Source organism: Neovison vison, chromosome 11, assembly GCF_020171115.1.
Source record: "Neovison vison isolate M4711 chromosome 11, ASM_NN_V1, whole genome shotgun sequence".
NCBI classification, from domain to species: domain Eukaryota; kingdom Metazoa; phylum Chordata; class Mammalia; order Carnivora; family Mustelidae; genus Neogale; species Neogale vison.
The window spans coordinates 56,475,036-56,498,171 of NC_058101.1; the positions used below are offsets into that span (position 1 = coordinate 56,475,036).

At 39.9% G+C, this 23,136-nt stretch overlaps 1 long non-coding RNA gene across 1 annotated transcript in view; it reads right to left on the reverse strand.

Annotated features, from left to right (window-relative positions):
• Nucleotides 1-13,616: 13,616 nt before the first annotated feature.
• The window catches only part of LOC122890455, a 40,436-nt gene continuing 30,916 nt past the window's right edge, over nucleotides 13,617-23,136 (reverse strand). The window contains exon 3 of the long non-coding RNA XR_006381074.1: nucleotides 13,617-14,080. This is a non-coding gene — a long non-coding RNA (uncharacterized LOC122890455). The remainder of the gene's footprint in view (nucleotides 14,081-23,136) is intronic.

Genomic DNA, 23,136 nt, shown 5'->3' on the forward strand with positions numbered 1-23,136 from the left:
TTTATTTAATAGACGATTTCTTAGAGCAGTTTAGGTTCATGGCAAAATTGAGCAGAAAGTAGTTTCTATACATATCCTGTCTCTCATTGCACACAAAGCACCTACCTCCAATTGTCAACATCCCCCTCAGATGGTGCATTTGTTACAATCGATGAACCTACACTGAGACGTCTCAACTACCCCAAGTCCACAATTTACATGAAGGATCACTCTGGGTGTCATTTATATTCCATGGGTTTGAACAAACATAGAATGACATGTATCCACCATCACTGTTTCATACAAAATGGTTTCACTGCCTTAAAAATTCTGTGCTCCACCTGTTCATCCATCTCTCCCCTCTCGTGTTGCTTTAAAAACAAACAAACCAAAAATCTTAGCATAGCTTTTTATTCTGCAATAACTTAAGATTTTCAGAAAGGTTACAAAAATATTGCATAAAATTCCTGTATACCCCTCAGCCTGTTTCTCTCATTGTCTACATGCTACATTTTCAGTATGTACTTGTCAAAACCAAGAGGCTGACGGGGGTACGTTGCTATTAACTGAACTCCAGACTTAATTTTGATTTCATCATTTCTTTCATTAATATCTTTTATCTGTCCCACCATCCAATCCAGAAAACCACAGTGCATTTAGCTGTCATATCTTCCAAGTCTCCTCTGGTCTGTGACAGTTTCTCAGTCTTTCATTGATGGCCATGACCTTGAAAGTCTTGAGGAGGATCATCAGACAGCCTATGAAATGTCCCATAATTTGACTTTGTCTCACGTTTTTTCACGATTAGTCTGGGATTACAGGGATTTATTTTTTTTTAAAGAGGGGGTTATTTTGGAAGCTAAAGATGTGAATTACCCTTCTAATTACATCTAATTAGGGGGTACGTATTTGCATGACACTTAACACATGACATGGTGATATTAACTTTCACCATCTGGTTAAACTAGTGTTCTCCAGGTTTCTCTACTGTTAAGACACTATTTTTCCCTCTCCTTATGCTATTCCTATGAAAGAATCACTGAGTGTAGCCCATGTTGGATAGGTAGCAAGGAAGGGGAGTAGCAATTAAACTTCAAGTCTTGAAGGGGGACCATCCACATATATTATCTGGAATTCTCTTTTATTACTTGCTCTTTTATGTATATGTTCCATTTTATTTTGTTTGTTTTTACCATATGTCAGTGGTGTGAAACAGTTGGTTTCCATCAGCTTGGGAGAACCTATTGTTAAATTTTCAGGAATTTTGCAAGCTGGTTGACACATCTTGGCAGCCTGAAATCAACCATGGTAGGAGTATTTACACCACAGATACTGGCAAACACTATAAACCGGGGCTTCCCCACCCACCCCTTTCCCCAGAGAGCTAGTTGTTAAACAGTTACCAGCATACTCCTATATGCCTACATGCCAAATAAACATAAAATGCAAAAAAAAAAAAAAATCAAAGAAAGATTAGATTAGTGATTTGATATCACAGTGGGCTCTTTATTACTTTGCTGATTGAGACAGAAAAAAAAAAGTGAGAACATGTCCCTCTTCTGCCATCTCACTCCTAAACTAGATATTACACCATTGTGTACAGAGGCTCAGCCATAAGTCTGAGCAACCTATCTGCTCATTGTTCCCTTCAATGAGTAAAATATGTCATCTCAGGAGCCCTAACACTTCAGATTACCAGCTGATCAGCTTTTAATATTTATATTTATTTATAAGTATACATATTTGAATATGATAAACATATTATATTTATTTATATTATCCTGAATGCAAACATGACTTTTCTGGATCAAGACAATCATTATGACTTGCAGCAATAGCTGTTTCCATTCGTCATGCCCCAATACTTCCCTCTTCTGAGCTGGAACAATGAGACCCTCGCCAGCAGGGGAGGAGCACTGAAAATAGGAAGCTGAGAGCTTATATACATATTGCCCCCTCTACTCCAGAGAGAAGAGAAACCCAATCTCCTTAATGTCTAAGTATTCCCTTTGGGAAGAGAAGGGGAAAGTTCCTGAGTGTGTACCCTTCAAAATATAAATAAATATTTCCTCAGAGTAAGTTAGACAATTGGAGTTTATAACCAAGGTTTTATTCCCCTTTGAGGCATAAACGCAGAGAAAGACAAGTTTCTAAATCCTTCCTGAGGTCTGTTGGCTACTCAATCAAACTTCCCAGGCCGGTCCTTAAACCAAGTCTCATTTCTTTTTTTTTTTTTAAATATTATTTATTTATTTGACAGACAGAGATCACAAGTAGGCAGAGAGGCAGAGAGGAGGAAGCAGGCTCCCTGCTGAGCAGAGAGCCCGATGTAGGGCTCGATCCCAGGACCCTGGGATTATGACCTGAGCCAAAGGCAGAGGCTTTAACCCACTGAGCCACCCAGGCACCCCAAGTCTCATTTCTTTACTCAGAAAGTCCTAACCATGTAGAAACATAAAAATATCTTTTCTACTGTCACATACCACCTTCTGGTAGAAAGCAGGAACAGTCCAGATTTGGAAGTTTTATTTTACAAGAACTAAAAGAATAATAAAACTCCTTGGCTGTTCTCAGTCTCTGGGGTCTTACACTTTCTTTTATCATCCAAAACAACCAAAGTTATGGTTTAACCAAAAAAGAAGCAGCAGTCCCAATTTATGGAAACCTAAAGTCAAGCACAAAAGATTTTTGAGGACAGTGTTTGGTCTCGTGAAGAAACATAAATAACAAATCCTTTGCTCATGGAGAATGAAAAGTAAACTCATCAGGCAAAATAGTGATCTGTCTCCCAAAGGCAGCCCCAAGGTTAGAAGCTAGAAGCCCTCTGATGTAAGGTATTCTCAAGCATAGCCCATGACCAACTGTATCTCTATTGCTGGGACCCACTGCAGAGCTCCTGAAATGGGATCTCTGAGATTCTGGTACTCAGCAATCCATACTTTTACAGTCTCTCAGGAAATCCCCCCAAAAAGCAAACAGATTTGGCAACCTCTGTTCCAAGTTTTCTCCCAAGCAAAAGGATGTGGTTCTGGGAAAGGTGTACAGTTCCATCTACAGGTGATCCTTGGTATTACAGAAATTCAATATACAGCTCAATATACCCAGTTAACCAGAAGTATCCTCTAGGTGGGATATAAAAATTAAAAGATAAGGGTGCCTGGGTGGCTCAGTGGGTTAAGCCGCTGCCTTCAGCTCAGGTCATGATCTCAGGGTCCTGGGATTGAGTCCCGCATCGGGCTTTCTGCTCAGCAGGGAGCCTGCTTCTCTCTCTCTGCCTGCCTCTCCATCTACTTGTGATTTCTCTCTGTCAAATAAATAAATAAAATCTTAAAAAAAAAGAAAAAAAAATTAAAAGATAAAACATTTATTTTTCTACAATTATTGCTTAAATTATACTCTTTAGAATGTATAACTCTTATAACTGAATATTTTAACTCTTTTGAAATATTCAGGATCATCTTGGGCAGAATCCATAATTTTCCAGACATACTCGGTTATTAAAAGTCCAGAGTAGTTTAAAACTTCAGACTTAAACACAATTTAAAATCTCATCTCCTCACCACCAAGCAGCTCAGCCTAGATTGGTGACATAAGGGATTAGGATAGAAGTTTGGGGCATGAGCCACTCTTTTCTCCTCAATCTAAGAGCCCTTAAAGCAGAAGGAGAGCTGTGGTTAGCCCTGAAACACACGCTCCCTTTGGCTCCCTTGTTTTGACTTGCTCTCCTGAGGCTGGTGGAAAGCAGAGAAGAGACACACTTACTGTGGGAAGAGATTCCCAGCCCCCTTTCTGAGTGAGGGTCTTCTTACTGACCACCCAGGGAGTCCCTCTGCTCTGCCTTATTCTCTGACATCTGTTTCCCTCACGTGGAGCCTAAAGGGCTATGGGTCCCTCTTCTCAGGGTCATCGTCTGAGGAAACCGGAGTAGGTGTCCCTCTCATTCTTTTCCTCCCAGGTACTTGTCCTGCTGATATGGTGCACTCTAGCAAGTCTCCTGCCTTCAGGAATATAGAAGCAAAAAAACAATTAACATCCTTCAGAGGACCTGGCATGCTGTCCCAAGAACTCCTTACTACTGTCCACTCCACTCTGATGGCTGTACTGGGGGCCCTGGAGAGTCTGCTGCACTTTGACAAGCTACGGGCAAGGAAGCCACATGGCAGTTCATGCAGATACCTCTGATCCCTACAAATGGCTTTCTCGGAGCAAAGCCAACAGCCCTTCACTTGGGTGAAAGGGTAAAGCTTGGCCAATAGGTTTTTGCCCACCTCTACACAATCCCTGATTGGAAACATCAGGTCCAAATCAATGATTGGCAGCTCTTTTTAGAATGCTCCATATTTTTTTGTTTTCAGTCTCAGGTCCTAGTTACCAACAACAGAGGGTAATGAAAAATCCTAATCGGCAGTCTGTTACACAGTCGTATTCCCCTGAGGCTAACTGTAGGAAAGGCACTGAACTCCAACCAGTCTATTCATCACCGTATTTCCCATGTCGAACAAGGTATCTGTGACATGGCAGGTACCCACTAACTTGAATGAATGAATGAGTGATGAACAAATGGACGCATGGATGGATGAATTTGTTTCTATGTTGGGAACCAAATTAGAGAATAGATTCTGTTTTCTTCTCATATGTGTACTTAGAGATATTGCTGAGAATCAGTAGCCATCCAGTAATATATAACTAGTAATAATAAATATAGCTAGTAATAATAATGAGTACTAGTAACAACAATATAAAAAACACACACCAAATGCTATGTAGGGATTATAGTTTTAATACCTCCAACAGCCCTCTGATGTGAGTACTGTTATCTCTGTTTTACAGATGAGGAAACCAAGGCTTAGCTACTTTAGTAAAAAAGCCTGAGTATTCTCAGGATATATCAAGATTTCTCTCATTGAGCTTCTTTTCTTGAACACATTGAGCTTCTTTTATTGACTGAAACCCTGCAAATTTTATTTTTTGACCCTTCAGGGTAGGGATGGCAACTGGATGTAATTTCACACAATAATACTTGAATGATAGCAGTTGCCCGCAGCTCCATGTTGATGAAAATACCGGGATTGAGACTGAATAGTTATGCCTGCCATCAGATGTAAGGGGCAAGTGGTGGGACACATACATGCCATCCTTGATCCAAACATTCATTCATACCTTTTCTAGCAAAAGTTGGAAGTTGGCAAAATCTATCTCTGGCGTCTCCAGTATTACCTCCTTCTACCACCTTCTTACCTTCCTCTTTCTTAGGCTCGGTGTCTGCTCTTTCCCCCACTCCCATTTTGTCATGGATCACTTTTACTTCAATCAACACTTTACTTCAAACAACATGTGTCTGTATTGTTCTGACCTTCTCCTAGGTATTTGTATTTAATCTTTAGGTTCATTGGGTGCTCTGGTAGAGTGGAAAGTGCACTGAACCTACAATCTAATGGCCTGAGTTTCAGTTCTACCTCCAGTACTTATTTCCTGTGTGATCCTGCTACACTGACTTAATTTCACTCAGCATATCACTTCTGTTGAAACAACTTCCAACGTTGCTTTAAGAATCAAATAAAACCATGAAATTACAAGGCAGTATAAACCCTAATTATTAAGACATGGCAGGATTTACCTGCAGTTGAAGTAGATTCAGGATCTGGTGAGAGGTTAGAGGAGATATTCTCCCTGACGGGTAAGGTCTCTCAGAACCTCCTTCATTCCCCCATTTGGACAACACTGAGCAATTCATAGTAGTTAGGATGGTGGGTTAGAATTTCATTTTCACTCTGTACCAGCTATCTGACCCCTGGAATTCTGTGTCTCTTTTTTCCTATATTAAAAAAAAGAAAGAAAGAAAGAAAAGAAAAGAAAAAGAAATGGAATAATGACAGTGACAATAGGACAACAATGGGGTCTAATGCTAAGTGTTCAATAAGTGTTAGCTGTTATCTTCTCCCTAATTGTCTCCTTCTCTCTCCTATCCTGACAATCATCATCTTGGATTGCAAAGTTGGTTGCTGATAACAGAGACCTGCATGAAGGGCACACACCTCGAAGAGGTGAACGCTCCCACCTCGGGTCCTTTCTTTGTCTAAACCAGTTCCCATACCTGCTCTTGTAGAACTTTCATGGACAACTCCATCACTGTGACTCCACAGCCAGGGAATGAATGGGTATTAGGGCTTATCTGTTTTATTAATTTCCCCATGGATTGGGAGGAGAGTCTGACCAGGACTGGTGACTTAGTGAAATCACACACTTTGGAAGCCAGCAGGTGTGCATGTGAATAGCTAAATATTGTACAAGTTACTTCAACCCTGGTACACTCTGGCAGACACTCTTTTTTTTTTTTTTTTTTTTTTTTCCATGATGGCAGACACTCTTATTTGGCCAATCCAGTATTTACCTTCATCCCCTATCTCCTTTTTTGTCTTCCACAGTATGGTTGGAAGGCTAAATACTCACTCTCTTAACTTTTCTTCCAGCTTGATGTGGTGATGTGACAATGTTCTGGCATGTAAATGAAGTCTTCTGGGGTTTGAGAGGGCTTCTGGGGAATGTTTTGCTCTTCCAATTAAAAACATAATAATAATCTAGTACCGTCCCTTTTTCCTTCCTCTTGCCTTGGTTGCAGACATAATGGTTGACGCTGTGGCAGCCATCTTGCAACTGTGAAGAAAAGCCTGAAAGAATTACCCAGATGTCAACCCTGCCATTGTTGAACTCCTGAGTCAACACCAAACCAGTGTGAGGCAAACAAACTCCTATTCATTGTATTCACCCTTGATAGTTTCTCAGAAATTTTTAGTCAAAAACCTTTTTACCTGAAATAATCAAGTCCATATCAATCAAAGGAGATTACCTGATTCATAAGGATACTGAAAGAATTAAATGAGAAACTGTATGTAAATCAGTTTGAAGCTAATAGATGTCCAACAAATGTTAGACCCCAAAGACCCATCCCTTGACTTTCCTCTCTCTTCTTCCTCTGTGGATTTAGTGAAGTGCTTCTTAGCCAATAATTGTATCCACTACCATAGTTCTCCTCACTTCTCCGTGTTTCCTAGAAACAGTTCCAGCAGCAGGAAATGGTTCAGTGGAGTGGTTAAGGGGGATAATGGTTCAGTGTAGTGGTTAAGGGGGGTAGGCTTTGAGTCGATGAGATGTGGGTTCAACTCCCAGGTTTGCGACTTATTAGCTAGAGTACCTGGGCATGTTGTTTAATTATTTCTGAGTCTTGGTTTCCTCATCTATCAAGTAATACTACTATCAAAGTGCTGTGATGATTATTATAAAAAGTTATTTGTTGGGCACCTGGGTGGCTCAGTGGGTTAAGCTGCTGCCTTCGGCTCAGGTCATGATCTCAGGGTCCTGGGATCGAGTCCCGCGTCGGGCTCTCTGCTCAGCAGGGAGCCTGCTTCCCCCTCTCTCTCTCTGCCTGCCTCTCTGCCTACTTGTAATCTCTGTCAAATAAATAAATAAAATCTTTAAAAAAAAAAAAAGTTATTTGTTGAGTATAGTGTCTGGCACATGGTAAACAGTAAAGGCTGTTGATGGCAATTGCTGTTCTCACTAATCTGTAAGTGCCTAGAGGGCTGCACCATGTCTAACATTTTTCCTTCGATTCCAGGGCCTGGCAAAAACTAAGTACCCAATACAAATTGTCCGAATGAATGAATGAGGCAAGATGCTTCTGGAAAGTAAGTCCCATCCATCTTGTTTGCAGTTGTATCCCTTATCTAAGACTGTTTCCAGAAAATAGTGGAATAACAGTATTTATTGGGTGAATTTTTGGCCTTTAGTCAAGATGAGTCTCCACTCACATAATAGAAAGCACTAAAAGATGATATTCAATGTAAGAAATTTTATTTTATGGACTTCTTAGAGGTAAACCTATTTCATTAATTTAGATATATTCAACTCTGATGCCCCTTCCCTTTGAAAATTATATATAAATAAGATTCTTATATATCAATTATTTCTTACAATTAAGACAACCAATAGTAAAAGTCATCTTAATGTCACATGACATTTTCTCATCCACTTTGTCTTACACAAATATTTCTGTGATACAGCCTTAATTTTTAGACCTATGTTAAAAAACTTGGATTTTCCCATTAGGTAACATCTCTGTATTTTTTGAAGTTCATGATCCTATATAAAAGATTTTTCAGATTCATTATTATTTCCTTCTGTCTTTTCATTTGTTAATAATATATTCTAATCCCTCTTCAGTTTTTTTTTTTTTGTAGATTTTCTATATCTGAAATGTTAGCAGGATATGAAGGGTGATATGACCTATCACTAACATCATTGTTCTTTATTTATTTGAGCTGAATTATTGCCAATGGCTTTTACAATGTACTGTCTTTTATAATGCTTAATTTTCTACATATTTCTATAATTTTCTACTTGTTCTAACATGACTGATTTTTCTTTCTTTTTCATTTTCCAGGACCCAGCCTAGAATTTTTCACTGTCTTTCAATTGTTCTGAATGAAAAATCATATTAGTGATTCTCATTAATATTTTAGGATACTAAGAAGAAATAATTTATTTATGGTCTTTAGTGCTCACATTTTGCCTGAAGGAGTAACCATTTTTTATTTAAGGAAGAAAGACCGCTGTCATCATTACCTCTTAGTAATAATTCAAGATGCTTGTTATTAAGGGGTATAAAATTAAATTTGACCTAGAACTCACTGTTTACACCAAGAACTTTTCAATAGTCAGAATTGTCATAATCATAACTCATATTTGTATAATTTTGGGGGGTTACCAAAACATTTTCACATTCATTATCAAATTTGCTCAGCAATACATCTCTTTGAGGTGGGAATGGTTTTACCAATTTGAAGGTAAGGAAACTGAGGCTCAGAGAAGTTATCCAAGATTAAAGTAGAAAGAATCAATCTGACAGCATTATTGGAACTCACTCCATTATTATTTGATAGTTGTCCCAAGAAAACCAAAGAATGAAGGGAATTTAGAGACAAGTGATTGAGGACAACATGACAGTTGAAGCAGATAGACCCGGAATTGAAGTATCCCACAAGAATTAGTTGAGGACATACTATGTTCCACTGTTGTTCAGTGGTTGGGATAAAATGGTGAACAAGACAGATGTGACCTCTGCCCTTACTGTCTAACAACAAAAAAGGACGTAAATACAAGTGCTGGAAATCACAAAGAGATCCAAGATCTCCTCTTACAATTCATTCAGTTTACAGGTAAGGAAACTGAGGTCCTGAATGGTGACAAGATTTGTCTAAGATCTCACAGGCAAATTGTCAGAAATCCAGGACAGGAAGCTAAGATTCCATACTTTTGGTGTAATGGTTTCCCAATACATAAATACCATCTTCAACATTATTATTGAATAATAATAATAATATTTATATTTAAATAAAATTTAAATAAATTATTTATATTTAAATAAATAATAATATTTATTTGAGCTGAATTATTGCCAATGGCTTTTACAGGCCAAAGAAAACAGGGAGATTTAGAATCAGAATTCTCTTACTCTTTACTAACTGTGTCCTGGGGATAGTCTAACTTTTTACCTCCATAACATCCATCCCCTGCTTCTTCCAGTAAATCATCAAGGTGAAGGTTTCCCTGGTAAAGTCCTGTGACAAGATTGCTGCATCACTTAGAAGGAGTTTAAGCCCCAGATAGCTGAAGACTTCTTTAAGTAACTAGAAAATACAGAACTAAAGTAGAACTGCTTTTCTTTTTTTAAGGTTTGTTTTATTTATTTATTTTAGAGAGCGAGAGCAGGGGAAGGGACAGAAGGAGAGAGAAAAAATCTCAAATAGACTCCTCCCTGATCACAGAGCCCAATACAGGTCTTGATCCTGTGGGGTTCTTTTTCCTGTACCTAAGACTGTTCCCAGCAAGTTGTGGAAAATTAGTACTTGTTGGATGAATCTTTTGAGCAGTAGTTCTTGCCTTAGGTGTGGAGAGGGAATGAGTTCTCCAGTTCCCAAATACTGTCATCGCTGCCTTATCTTTTACATTCTGCTTGTTTCGCTCATTTATGTTCCTTGCCTGTCTCTGAAGGGGCATCACAGGTACTAGTGTGGACTCAGATGTGCGGGAAAAGTAACTTCTCTTTGTCTAATGTCTGTCTTCTGCATCCAAATGGACACAAAACTGCAGCTAATGAGTAGTAGCATGAAGTTGAGTTTTCTACATTTCGTCCAGTTTAAAACAATGCCATTTCAGGCTAAACAGCCTAAATTTCATAAGCCTGAACCCTTGTGACTCTCTCTGCTCATCACTAAATCTAGCCATGGAGCTAGATTAAGAAAAAGGAGAATGAGATGTAGGAAATTTAAAAGACCAATACCGGCCATCTCTGGATTGGACATAACAAATGGTGTCTTAAGAGACAAGAACGGGGGAGAATAAAACATCCACCACCTCCCATTCTGGTCCCATCCAGGAAATAGCTGTCAAAGAGACAGATGTATCTTCATTTCTCCTCTCTGGGCTCTGGTTGGGAGAGGGGAAGGTGCATCCAAGAAATGAGGAGATAGTAAAAAAGCAGGGTGCATTGCCACACTTACATGTGGGGCTCTAGGAAGAAATGTCCTCCCATGATGCCCCAGAAACACCACTGAAAAAAATAATCCCTGAGTGCCTTTCAGCACATCAGACAGACACTGATCCAATATATCAGGAATAAAACCACATTCCCTCCTCTCATAGGCTTATTTTCCAGTTGAGAGAGACAGATATAAGTGTGATACCTAAGTAAATTATATAGAATGGTCTTCAGTTGGGTTTTTTAAAATATGACGCTGGCCGCTATGGGAAGAATAGACTCTAAGGTGGTCTCAGTGTTGGCAGCTACTTTGGTAATCCAGGCAAAAGATACCAGTAGCTCCAACAGAGTGTTGCCATAATGTGGGGAGAAGACATTGAACTTGGGAAACATTTGAAGACAGAGCTAGGGGGCACCTGAGTGGCTCAGGTGTTAAGCGTCTGCCTTCGGCTCAGGTCATGATCCCAGGGTCCTTGGGATCGAGCCCCACATTGGGCTTCTGCTCGATGGGAAGCCTGCTTCTCCCTCTCTCACTCTCCCTACTTGTGTTCCCTCTCTCACTGTGTCTCTCTCTATTAAATAAATAAATAAAATCGTCATTTCTAAAACTTGATACTTACCAGAACTTGACTCTTTAGATTCTTTAAAAAAAAAAAAAATGAAGACAGAGCTAGCCTAAGTTTCTGTCCCACTGGATGTGGAAGTGGGAGAAAAACAGAAGAGTCATAGATGACACCAGTGTGCTTGGCCATAGGCAACCGGAAAGTGAAGTTGACAGTATCTGAGGTAGGAAAGATGGGAGTAGAGCAGCTCTAGGGAGAAGATCAGGTGTCCAGGTAAGGTCTGAAATGTTTAGTTGTCATCGAAGTCGAGATATCGAGGAGGAGCAAGGGGGATAAATTTGATACCGTACAGAAAAGCCGAGATGGAAATGTCTTCAGTTTCAGTAAGAATGGGACACAAGAGTCCCCACACATCCTCAAAGAGGGATGCAGGAGGGAGCTGTGTTGAGAGCTAATTGTCTGCTATGGGTCCCCTGTGGCAAAGAGCTGAATATGGAAGTGACAAGGGGCTGAGAGTTCTACGGTGCAAATCAAAGCTGAGATGAGGCCCAGTGGTTACTTCATAACCATTGTGAAGTATACCACTTAGTGGTTTTAAGTACCTTTACACTGACCTGCAGGCATCACCACCATCCACCCACAGTACTATATTCCTCCTGCAAAACGACAATTCTGTCCCCATGAAGCAACAGCTCCCCACTCCCTTTCCTCCAGCACTCAGCAACCACTATCCTACTTTCCGTCTCTATTTTGACTACTCCACATACCTCGTAGAAGCAGAATCATTTACTATTTTTCTTTTTGTGACTGGCTGATTTCACTTAGCATAATGTCCGTGAAATTCCTTCGCATTGTAACATGTGTCAAGATATCCTTCCTTTTCGGGGCTGAATAAGTCTCTTATATGTATATACCAGGCTCTGTTTGCCCATCACCCACTGATGGACATTAGGGCTGCTTCCACCTCTTGGCCATTGCAAATAGTGCTGTGATGAATATGGGTATGCAAAGGGATTTATTTTGAATATGGACTGCATCAGGCATCGTTATCTCATTGAATTCTCCAAACTACCACACGGCATGGGGTGACAGACTCCTAAGCATCCTGCAACATCCATTCTCCCTTCTTCCTTAGTAATGGAGCCATCCCTAGTTTTAAATGAGCATAAAGTGAACAAAGTAAACCAAAAACAACAAAGGAAAGCTGTTGATGCTCTATTTCCCTTGCAGCTAGGCTGATCACCAGGCTCTACATCACCAGGTTCTCTCCAGTGGGTGTAAACAGAAGTGGTCTGTGCAACTTCCAGGCAGGCTGTTCAAAACTAGGGGTGCTTTTACCTTCCCTCCCTCCCTTCCTTTCATCTTTCCTTCCTTTCTTCCTCCCACCATTCAGAGATGAGGAACAACAAGATAGAGGGAGCATGAGTTTCTGACTTAAGCTGTTTATGAGGTGCATGACATCCCTCTGTCTTGCATTCTGCTTTGAGGTCTCCACTACAAGTGTCAAGCTGTATCCCAGCTAATACTGATAGATTATCATTAATGTCATTGCACAGATAAGGAAACTAAAGCCCAAATAAATAGAATGACTTACATGGAGTCGCAACTGCAGGTGGACCAGCTCTGCCTGGTTCCACACCTGCGTTCTTTCCATTATACCATCTTCCTTCAATGTTTAAGTGAGATATATGCATATGGGCGTGTGTGCACCTGGGGGCACACACATGTATATGGATGTACATGAATTCAGATTGTTTCACTGACTTAATCTTTCTGAAAAAAAAATTAAAAAATTACAAATTAAATGATATTTTAATTGTACGGGGGCACTTAGGATTTGAAAATATTTAAGTTTTTTTTTTTTTTTTGACAGAGAAAGACACAGTGAGAGGGAACACAAGCAGGGGGAGGGGAAGAGGGAGAAGCAGGCCTCCCACTCAGCAGGGAGCCTGATGTGGGGCTCCCTCCCTGGACCCTGGGATCATGACAAGCCAACGGCAGACGCTTAATGCCTGAGCCACCCAGGTGACCCTGAAAATATTTTTTGAAGATTTTTTTTAAAGAATCCTTTTATAAAGTGAAGTTTACATCTCCAGTTTTGTTTTGTTTTGTTATGCAAGTCCAGGTTTTCCTATACTACATTTAGTTTACTTAACACAGAGTATACACACACACACACATGAATAGATAAGTATGTCTCAATTGCCTTAATAGCCTATGGTATTTGTTTTCAAGCTTCATTTGTCCTATTGGAGGAGGGAGAAATCTAGAAGAGGGGAGGAACAAGATAGGCAATTCACACTCGAATTTTCAAATAAAATTTCTATGGACTTATCACATTTGCAATTTAAATTGTTTTTCCATTGCATGAGTGGTTTAAAAACTAAAAAACAGAGGGAAGACAATGGAGCAAACTGAATCATTGGTTTATAACTTACAATGACCACGAGTTTAAGTGGGAGTGTATGACTGTACTTCCTTAATTCTGCCATCTGGCAAGGTTTTCCATGTGATTAATGAGAGACCATTGCACAACATTACCAGGAGGGAAACAATTCCAATTACGCATAAAGCTAAACCATAATTACTATGCAAATGATTTCAGTAATGCAATAGAATGGGATATCTGGTCATTACAGGGCAGACAATTCACAATGCTAATTGGGGTTAGTCTGTTTTTAGAAGGTAAATAATATTAACAGTAAAATAAATCCAAACTAATATTAGGTTTGATTTTGCCTATAATCAAGGGGCATGGTCTGCTTCGGAAATTACATTTACATTAAAAAGATAAACGATACTTTCTGTGGTCTCTATCAAATGTAAAATGATTTTGGATTGAAAACACTGGGAACGAAATGATACTGAGATGAGATTTAGGATTTGAGAGGAGAGGTCAGCAGTTGAGAGTCTTCAGGCCAGAAAATCCACGTGGAAGTAGACAAGCTGTAACTCTCAGAGTTGCCCAGATGGACCTGGGGCGGGAGGTGATGCTCAGAACCTGAAGAACAGGGGAGAACAAAGAAAAAGAAAACTCCTGTTATGTCATCCTCCTAAACCTTGCCTTTTTTCCCCAGGCTCTCTTCTTAACCAAGTTTAAGTCTTATACTACCACCTACTTGTTCTCTTGTGATTATTTTCAAGTCAGTTTCTTCTGACTCCCTCTTCTTCCCCATTCACGCTCACCTCTCTCCCATTCTGTGCTGTGGTAGCTCATGAGGTCCTTCCCTTCCCCTGCAAGTTCCACACTTTTTCTCTCCAGTGGAAGACCCAAAGCCTCCTTCAGCAAACCTTTCACACCCCTTTCTGCACAGCCACTGGGAGGACACAGGACCTGAACTTGGAAAATCAGATTTATGCTCCCAAGACTCATACAGAATGGAGCCTGTTATCCCAGCAACCCGTACCTGAATTTTGAGCCATGCCAGCAGCTTCCCCATCCCTTTCCCCCAGTAGACAGGATATCTGTCTGTTGGAATCCCTCCAACGAAATCCCCTTCTAGATGATCATCACCAGCATTTGTTTCTGTGGCTTTCCGAAAAGGAACCCTATCTGATACACTTCTCCTGAGAAATGGAAGATCTACATGGCATTCAGTGGAGGCGGGGTGAAGAGAAGCTCATGGTCCTCACCTAAATTGGAGCTGTTTCTAAAGATTGCTTGTATCAGTTTGAATTTGGAAATATCCTGTGAGTACATGACATCATCAGAAGCAGTGTAAGTAGTTGGTTCAGAACCAAGCTCCCAAAACAGACCATGTGGGTTTGAACCTTACTTTCTCCACTTGGATAGCTGTATGGCATTGGGCAAGTTGCTTACAAGGAAAATGGAGAGAGCAAGAATACATTCCTCCTAGGATTGCTAGGAGAATGAATGTGTTGTATGTGTGGATGTCTTAGAGCAGATCCTGATATCAGCAAGCATTATAAGTAGGTAAAATGTGATTATTAAGATTTCTGAAAAAATAGCCTATGTGGGTAGGCTATTTTAAATAAGATTTAAAACATAATAACTTAATACACTTTTTTGGCATCTGTGTACAAGGTTTTATGTAGCATCCAAAGTAGTTCCCCTGGGTCTACAAATATCCCCATGATATTGCCATTATTCAAGTTTGGTGGGATTTTTTTTGTTGTTTATTTTTGGTTTTGTTTTATGTGTTTGTTCCAGAATTGTTCCTTTAGAACTTTATTTGAAGCCTACTGTACATAGGTTGTAGCATCCTTTTTCCTGTTGGAAAGGGATTCAGTTACAAAAATACCAAAGGTAAGTGACTATCAGAGTTGGAAGACAATGTGGGACCACTGTTCCCAAGGTCACCCAAACCTTGCCAAAAAATAAAATTGCAGAAGGGAGGTCATATGGGTCTTTGCTCCCATAGGTCCCAGTGGCACAGGAAACCCAAGCCCTATGGCAAAACTGCAGGTGCTTGCTTGTCTGACAGCAAAGTCTCCAATCCATGACCATAAGTGCCCTCGGCCCCTTACAGGATTTCAGATGACCTCCAAGGAAGCCCAGCCCTGGGACACATTCCTGCCTTCCCCCTTCCTAGAAGGAATCGATCAGGACCGGCTTCTGCTGCTGCTGCCTCTTGGTCTTTCACTCCTAGCCCTGTCCAGAGTGCTTATTAGGCTCTCAAAAGGTGGCCAGAGTTTGATGCATATTACCTTGAACCACATTCCAAGAGCCCGATCCGTGGGATGTTTGAGAGCCCACTGGTGTCTTAGTAAATTTAATCCTCTACACAGTCCTGGATTTGAAGATAATGCCACTCTCAGTATTCTGAGTGAGACATTTGAGCTCCCAGCTGGCAATTACAGTAGGAAATGAGTCCACGGGTCTCCCTTCCAGGCTCCAACACATACTGTGTTTTGCATTCAAGACTCCCCAGTGTCCTCAGATGTCTTGGGTCAGGTGTGGCAATGGTGGATATAGTCAAGGCACTGGCATATTTCAATCCATGTCTCATTAAGAGAAACAGTGGTGGTTGAAGAGAAGCTTGCCCGGTCATGTTCTGATCCCAAAAGGTGGTCCAGTCACCAAGTCCTATGTAGGACACAAGAGGTGGTATCATCTTCTACAATAAGTCATCTTAAGTGGTGGGCAGCTGTTCTCATCTTTGGCACTACCCTCCTCTCTTGCTTTGGGTTTATTCTGCCACTCTTTTTCTAGCTTGTTGAATTAAATAGCTTTATTTGTAATTTTCCTTTCTTCCTCTGTCTAATAAATGTATTAATTACATAAATTAAAGTATTACAATCGCTAAACCCTATTATCTTTTATTTGTAGCGTTTTTATTGTTATTCAACCCTAAATATTTTGTAATTTTACTATAATTTGTTCTTGAGGTACACATCATTAATTATTATTTTTTTCATTTTTAAAACTATAGAGATTATTATAGTATTGATTGCTAACATGACTGCATTTAGTGGAAAAACAAAGTCTATAATGTATTTGTTTCAGGTATTTGCTGAGACCAGGTATTTGTGGCTTTGTATACATTTATTCTTTAACTGATGGTATAAGGGTTTTTTTAATGCCTACTTATTGTATTCTCCAAATCTCCTTAATCCTTAAAAAAAATCTATCTGCCTTATTTATCAGATTGTAAAAAGAGATATGTCAAACTCTTCCATGATTAGTAAGAATATTGCCATTTTGCCCTGAAATTCTTTCAATGTTGGTTTAAATATATTGAAAATGATGCTGGTTGTTGCAGATGATTCCAGAACTATTTTAGTTTCCCAGTGAATTGCTTGATTTGTTGATCTGTGATGACGTTCTGTGATTTTACTGCTGTGAAAAGGCTAATAACAATTATTAATCTATTTTAAGCATATATTAACTATCCATAATTACTAGTAATGATTAGGCTAATATTAAATTGCTTTTAACTACTTTTTAAAAATTTTTGATTTGTATAGAAAAGGGCTTTTCAGGAGTCAATGAGGGTAGTTTGGGCCCAACCCCATTCAAGCAAACTGTCAGTCTGTGAGCTCAACATCCCTGCTGAGGCCAACCCCACTTGTGAGCGATAGCAGATGCATGCCCTATAATTTCAGTCATTTCTCTCTTTGCTTTGCATGCCCTGGGTGGAGATGAGGATGGGGACCCGCAAGGCTAAGTGAATAAGATGCTGCTAATACACACTTCTTCATAGGCCCCAGACTATCCCAGATGCTGCAGTGCTGAAGTCTCCTCTCTGACCAGGGTCATCTCGCTCCTGCTACTACACTGCATCTCTTTCTCATCCCAGCCCAGCCTTATCAAGCTCTCTTCTCCAGAACAAGGAATACATCCTAGTGTCTAGGAGGCTCAGTGGCCATCAAGATATTTCAGCTTAGCTCAGCTCAGCTGTGAAGAAGCCCGGAGGACCAGGGGAAACCACATGGCCCATTTGGGTGTATGTTTATCCTATAAACCGAGAGAGGTACATTTTGTAAAAGTCTGAGGTCATTTCTTCTAACTGAGGGAAATGCTAGGAGTCTATGAATCTTATTGCATAGGTGACCTGCTTTTCATGTTGGGAACTTCAAATCCTAAGTACTTTGCTGAGAAATTAAACAAACAAATCCCCAGAACTGAGCACAGGAATGATGGCAAGGGTATGAATATTAGAAAATTCTAGGGTGGAGCCTGGTGGAACTGGAACGCTTTTCTTCAAATAAATACTCAAACTAATGAAGACTTTTTTTCCAGAAACGTCCTCTTTTTTTCAGAACTTCCACATCTCTAACAAATGAAACATACCAGTTTCCAAGACAAAGCAAGCTATGTGTAAGTATGGCGCCTGGGTGGCTCAGTGGGTTAGGCCGCTGCCTTCAGCTCAGGTTATGATCTCAGGGTCCTGGGATCGAGTCCCACATCGGGCTCTCTGCTCAGCCCTGCTTCCTCCTCTCTCTCTGCCTGCCTCTCCATCTACTTGTGATCTCTCTCTGTCAAATAAATAAATAAAATCTTAAAAAAAAAAAAAGACTTTTAAAAATAAATAACATGCTTTGAATTTTATTTTAGTCCTCCAAAAATCTAACAAATTAACTTTCTGTCTGTTAAAAAAAAAGACTTTAAAATGTCTATTATATAGACTCTCTATTTATAGGAAATCTTTCCTATACCAATGTTTATAGACTGAAGTTTTCTGTAATTTGGGAGAATCATAATACTTAACCGAAATTCAGATGCAAAAAGCACAAAATCTGAAATCCCCAGCACAGCCGTTCTGCTCTTTCACTAGAGGGCAGCATGTAATAACAAATAATAGTAGTACAAGGTGATGAGTAAAAAGCTATTTTAATAACAAATGTCAACCTCACGAAGACTCTGAAACAACATAAAGAACTTAAGAGATTTTCAGCTTAACATTAAAGAGTCGTGGATATATTAGAGGCATTATTTTACTCCACACATGCACACATTCTATTTTAAGCACAAATTCTTGAGACTGCAGGATAATTCGGGTAGAAGTGTTGGATTCTCTGAGATATCGTTTCTTCATATACATTTAAACCAAAGGAAAGGAAAACCGACTTCCCAGCCAAGAAAGTTTTCAACAGATATTAAGAACCAGTTATAATAAAGCATCTCCCATGTCAGACCTTGAATTTTATTTGGCAATTAACAATCTAGAAAAGAAACTTGAAACTTTAGGGAAACATACCCACACACCACTGAGAAATTTACCTAGCAAACTGTCATTCTGCAAATTCAGGGCATGAATGTGTTTTGCTTGACCTTAGTGTGTGTGTGTGTGTGTGTGTGTGTGTGTGTGTGTGTGTTTCAGAACTGCCTGTATTCACATTCATGCTTTTCCCTACAAGAATCCAGATCCCTGGATTATCTGGAGCATACCGAAAGTCTGCCAACATGGAGTCCATATTTTCATATGCAACGTGGGATTGGGATCAAATGGTGGCTACTCCTTTTGGACCATACAAGAGCCCTTCAGTGTTTCTCCTTTCCTCTGACTCTGCTATCTAGATTTCCTAGCTACATTTGATTTCTATTGTCATGAAACAAATCACCACAAATTTAGAAGCTTAAAACAACACCCACATGTTAGCTCACAGTTCTGTGGGTCAGAAGTCCAGTCCGGGCATGACTGCATTTTCTGCTCAGGGTCTTACAAAGCCAACATCAATATGTCAGCCAGGCTGCATTCCCATCTGGAACTTAGAATCTTCTTCCAAGCATATGTGGCCAAATCATTTCTTTGTGGTTTTGGGCCTGAGCTCTCCATTTTCTTCCTGGTTTGGAGCAGGGTTTCTCTCAGTTCTTACTGGCTTTCTGAACCTCTCACCACGTGATCTCCTACCTCTTCAAAGCCAGAAAAGGAGAACTTACCGCACACTAAATCCCACTCATGCCTCTGATCTCCCTCTAAGGCAGTTCAGTCCCCTTTAAGAACTCACCTCGTTAGTTCATCCCCACCCAGGTTACTTTCCCTTCCTTAAAGTCAAGTGTGCTATATGACATAACCTAATCATGAGAGCGATGACCCATCACAATCACAGTCCCGGAGATGATCCAGATGGCGTAATACAAGGCAGAAACCAGAATCCTGTCCAGTGCACTTGGCTGAGAGTCAGTTTGTCATTTATTATCAAGCATAACACTTTTTCAGAAAAGAGTTTAAAGGAAATTGAACTATTTCTATGTAAATATTTCCATTAAAAATTGAGAAAACAATTGGAGGAAAGGCCACATAGTTGGAGAAAAACAAGAAAAATATTCCTACACATTTCAAATGAAAATAAAGAGGACTATTTTTAGACACATTTATGCATTTTTGTTACCCATCTGGCTGCTTAGAGGGTTTTAGTCTGTGACCTGGGATTTAAAGCATCTCTTGACATCTACCTCCATTGAAAACCTCTGAGGGCCTTTCAAAATTCATCCCATGCTCCTCTTGGCTCTTCACTCCTACTTCTCCCTTTTCTCTTGACTTTGGTAGCTTAAATCTTAGGGGTCCCCTAAGATGAAAGAGTTTTCCTACACCGGTGTTTCCCAGACTATCCTGTGGAGGAAATTTCTTTCCCCAGTCTACCACAGGCTGATACTTCTGTAAATCAAAATGATACAATTGAATAAAATGAGCTCCCTGATTATGTTGTTGGATGTTGGAGCAATATTAAATTAATAAAAAAAGTTTCAAAATTTTATCTTATTCAAGACTGGTGACCAACATCATGGACAGCCACCATTCCACTGACCACACAATGCTAACAATGACCTTTCATCAAACAAATTTTCAGTGCAAATCTTATGTGATATGAAATGACATCTATTACTATGGCTATAATAGCTAAATTTTTGTGGAATTATTAGATGCTGCTATCAATTAATTTTCTAGTACTTTATACACGTGATCCCTTAGTCCCCAAAATCTACTCATTAAATGGATTCTGTTATCTTATAGGTATGCAAACGAGGCACAGATAATGCAAATAACTTGCCCACATTCACACAAATAGTCTGTGTTCTCAAATCCCACACTCAGCAGCCATTCCTGTGGTCACAAGGAGTGTTAGAAATCATACCCAATTTGGTGTCAGGAAGCAGGGCTCAAACTACAAGTCCTCTACCTCCCGGATACATGGATACATGACATGGGTTGAATTACTGAACTTCTCTGCGGCTCATTGTCTTCAGTGAAGGGCAGCACTCGAATATACAGCTCCCTCAGATAAATAGGGAGAGATCATTACATGATATAATTTGTACTAGCACTTTGCAAATTGTAAAACTCTCTTCAAGCATAAATTATATACCCACATCAGGTTTTTTTTCCCCCCAAAGGTTTTATTTATTTATTTGAAAGAGAGAGAGCTAGCACGGGTGAAGAGGGAGAGGCAAAGAAAGAGCGAGAAGCAGATTCCCCGCTGAGCAGGGAGCCGGACTTGGGGCTCAGCACCTGGAGATATGACCAGAGTTGAAGGTTTAACCAACTGAGTTACCCAGGTGCTCCACCCCCCTCAATTTTTTAAAGCAATATCGGCATAGACTCTAAACAATGTCCTTCAAAAAGCTTCTTTCAAATATGCTGTACCAGTGAGGGCTCAGCAGGGGAAGAAAACCCACTCTTCCATATAGAAGGAATTGAATACAGGGAACCAATTACAGAGTTGATGGAAGAGCTGAAAATCCAGAGGGAGGAGAAATATTAGTGAGGGTTCGGCCAGAGAAAAAGAAACAGAATATTCATATATATATATATATATATATATATATATATATGATTATATGATAAAATACCTATGATCTATATAGATCCAATACAAATAGCAAAGAATTCTCAGTCTCTCCACCTACCAATGCTTCACGTTTTAATCTTTTGTTCTCAGCTTTGTTCATCTGTTTTTCTTTCTGTCATTCTAATAGCTGCCCTCGTCCAAACATACCAATGTAGCTTTCATAAATATATAGATATCAATCATCCGAATTACATAAAAGTCCTGTCAGCCATAAACTTAGCAGAGCAGACTCTGGGACCAAAAAGCCTAATTGCCATAAAATAGTAAATGAAGAAAACATCATGTATTTATTTTCACCAAATGAGCAAGGACCTGGAGAAGGTGGCAAACTTAGGATCGGCCATCTAAGCAGGGAAACTGACCTAGGGAAAAATCCAGGAAACTAATTCATAGAAGAGGGGGAAAAAAGGTCTGAACCTAGAGGTGTTTTGAGGGGGTGTTACAGAGTTAGTGGTCTTTTGTCTCTGTATAGCCAGGTAAGATGGACGGGGCTGGATTGTGGCTCCAAGGAAAAGCTTACAATGGGTGCTATAAGGAGCTGAAAGCAAGCTCACCAGAGATGCTGACCAATCAGAAGAGAGGCCAGCACTAACTCCAAAGTAGGGCTCTGAGGACCTCCACTCTACTGAAACATTATTGTGGGAAGGCCTCAGAGCAGCCCCAAGTAGGGACTAGAGAAGAGGAAGAGGTGGAATGGGGTGGCAGGATTCTCATCAGGTAACAGGTGTTTTCCAGCAAGCCCAAAACAATTTTGCTATTTTAAAATCTGGGTTCACAGGTGCCTATGATCTGAAGCAGCTCTGTCCCCAGACTAAGCCCTACATAAACTAGACTTGAAAGGAGAGAAAGAATACGGCCAACATGTACTGTTCTCCTATTCACTCCTCATCCTAACCAAGGGCTGTTTGCCTAAGAGCAATGCTGTCTGTGAACTGGGTCAAAGAGAAGACCCAGAGAGTTCCACATCAGGAGGGTGATAGTATTACATCACGGATCTAAACAAGGCAGTCTGTTTTTGGAAATACGTGGGTGACTTGCCAATTGCATCAGCCTTAGCTGTTGCTGCTCTTGATAATACATTATTAGTCATCTTTATTCCAACAGAATCCTCACCATTCTCTGCAGATTTGATGCTGAATTTCAAATCCACTTTAGTAATAATATTTATAACTGGTAGGTTAGAAAGCCTGCATTATTTGAATAAAAGCAACTTATTTGAAGATCAGAGAGAAAGTTGGGGAATAAATACGTTCCTGGTCACTAATTATTTTTTTACAGGTGCTATTAATGAATTGAGGCATAGCATATCTTTGTGTAACTCTTTTAAGATCTATATTGACATACCAGATATCAGGAAAAATCAGTGGCCGCTATGGGGTTTGGAATTTGGAAATTAATGAAGAGAAGTGGAGGAGGGATCACAAATGTTTATTTCCTTTTCAGGTGAAAGAAGTTTGGAAAGGATGTATGAGTTGATTGGCACAAAAGACTTTTATAATCCACCTACTGCATAGCCTATATGAAAGCGCTTTTCATAAAATATATTAGCCAAGGCTTTCTGGAGAAATAGAACCAATGAGCCGTCTCTGTCTCTGTCTTAGTCTCTGTCTCTGACTCTATTATCTGTCTCCCTCTAATCATCATAATCTATCTTTAAATCTACTTATCTACTCATCTATCTATTGCTGTATTTTAAGGAGTTGACTCATACAATGGTGGAGGCTTAGTGAGCCCAAAATTTGATGGGAAGGCCAACAGTCTGGAAACCTAGGGAAGAGTTACAGCTCAAAGCCAAAGATGATC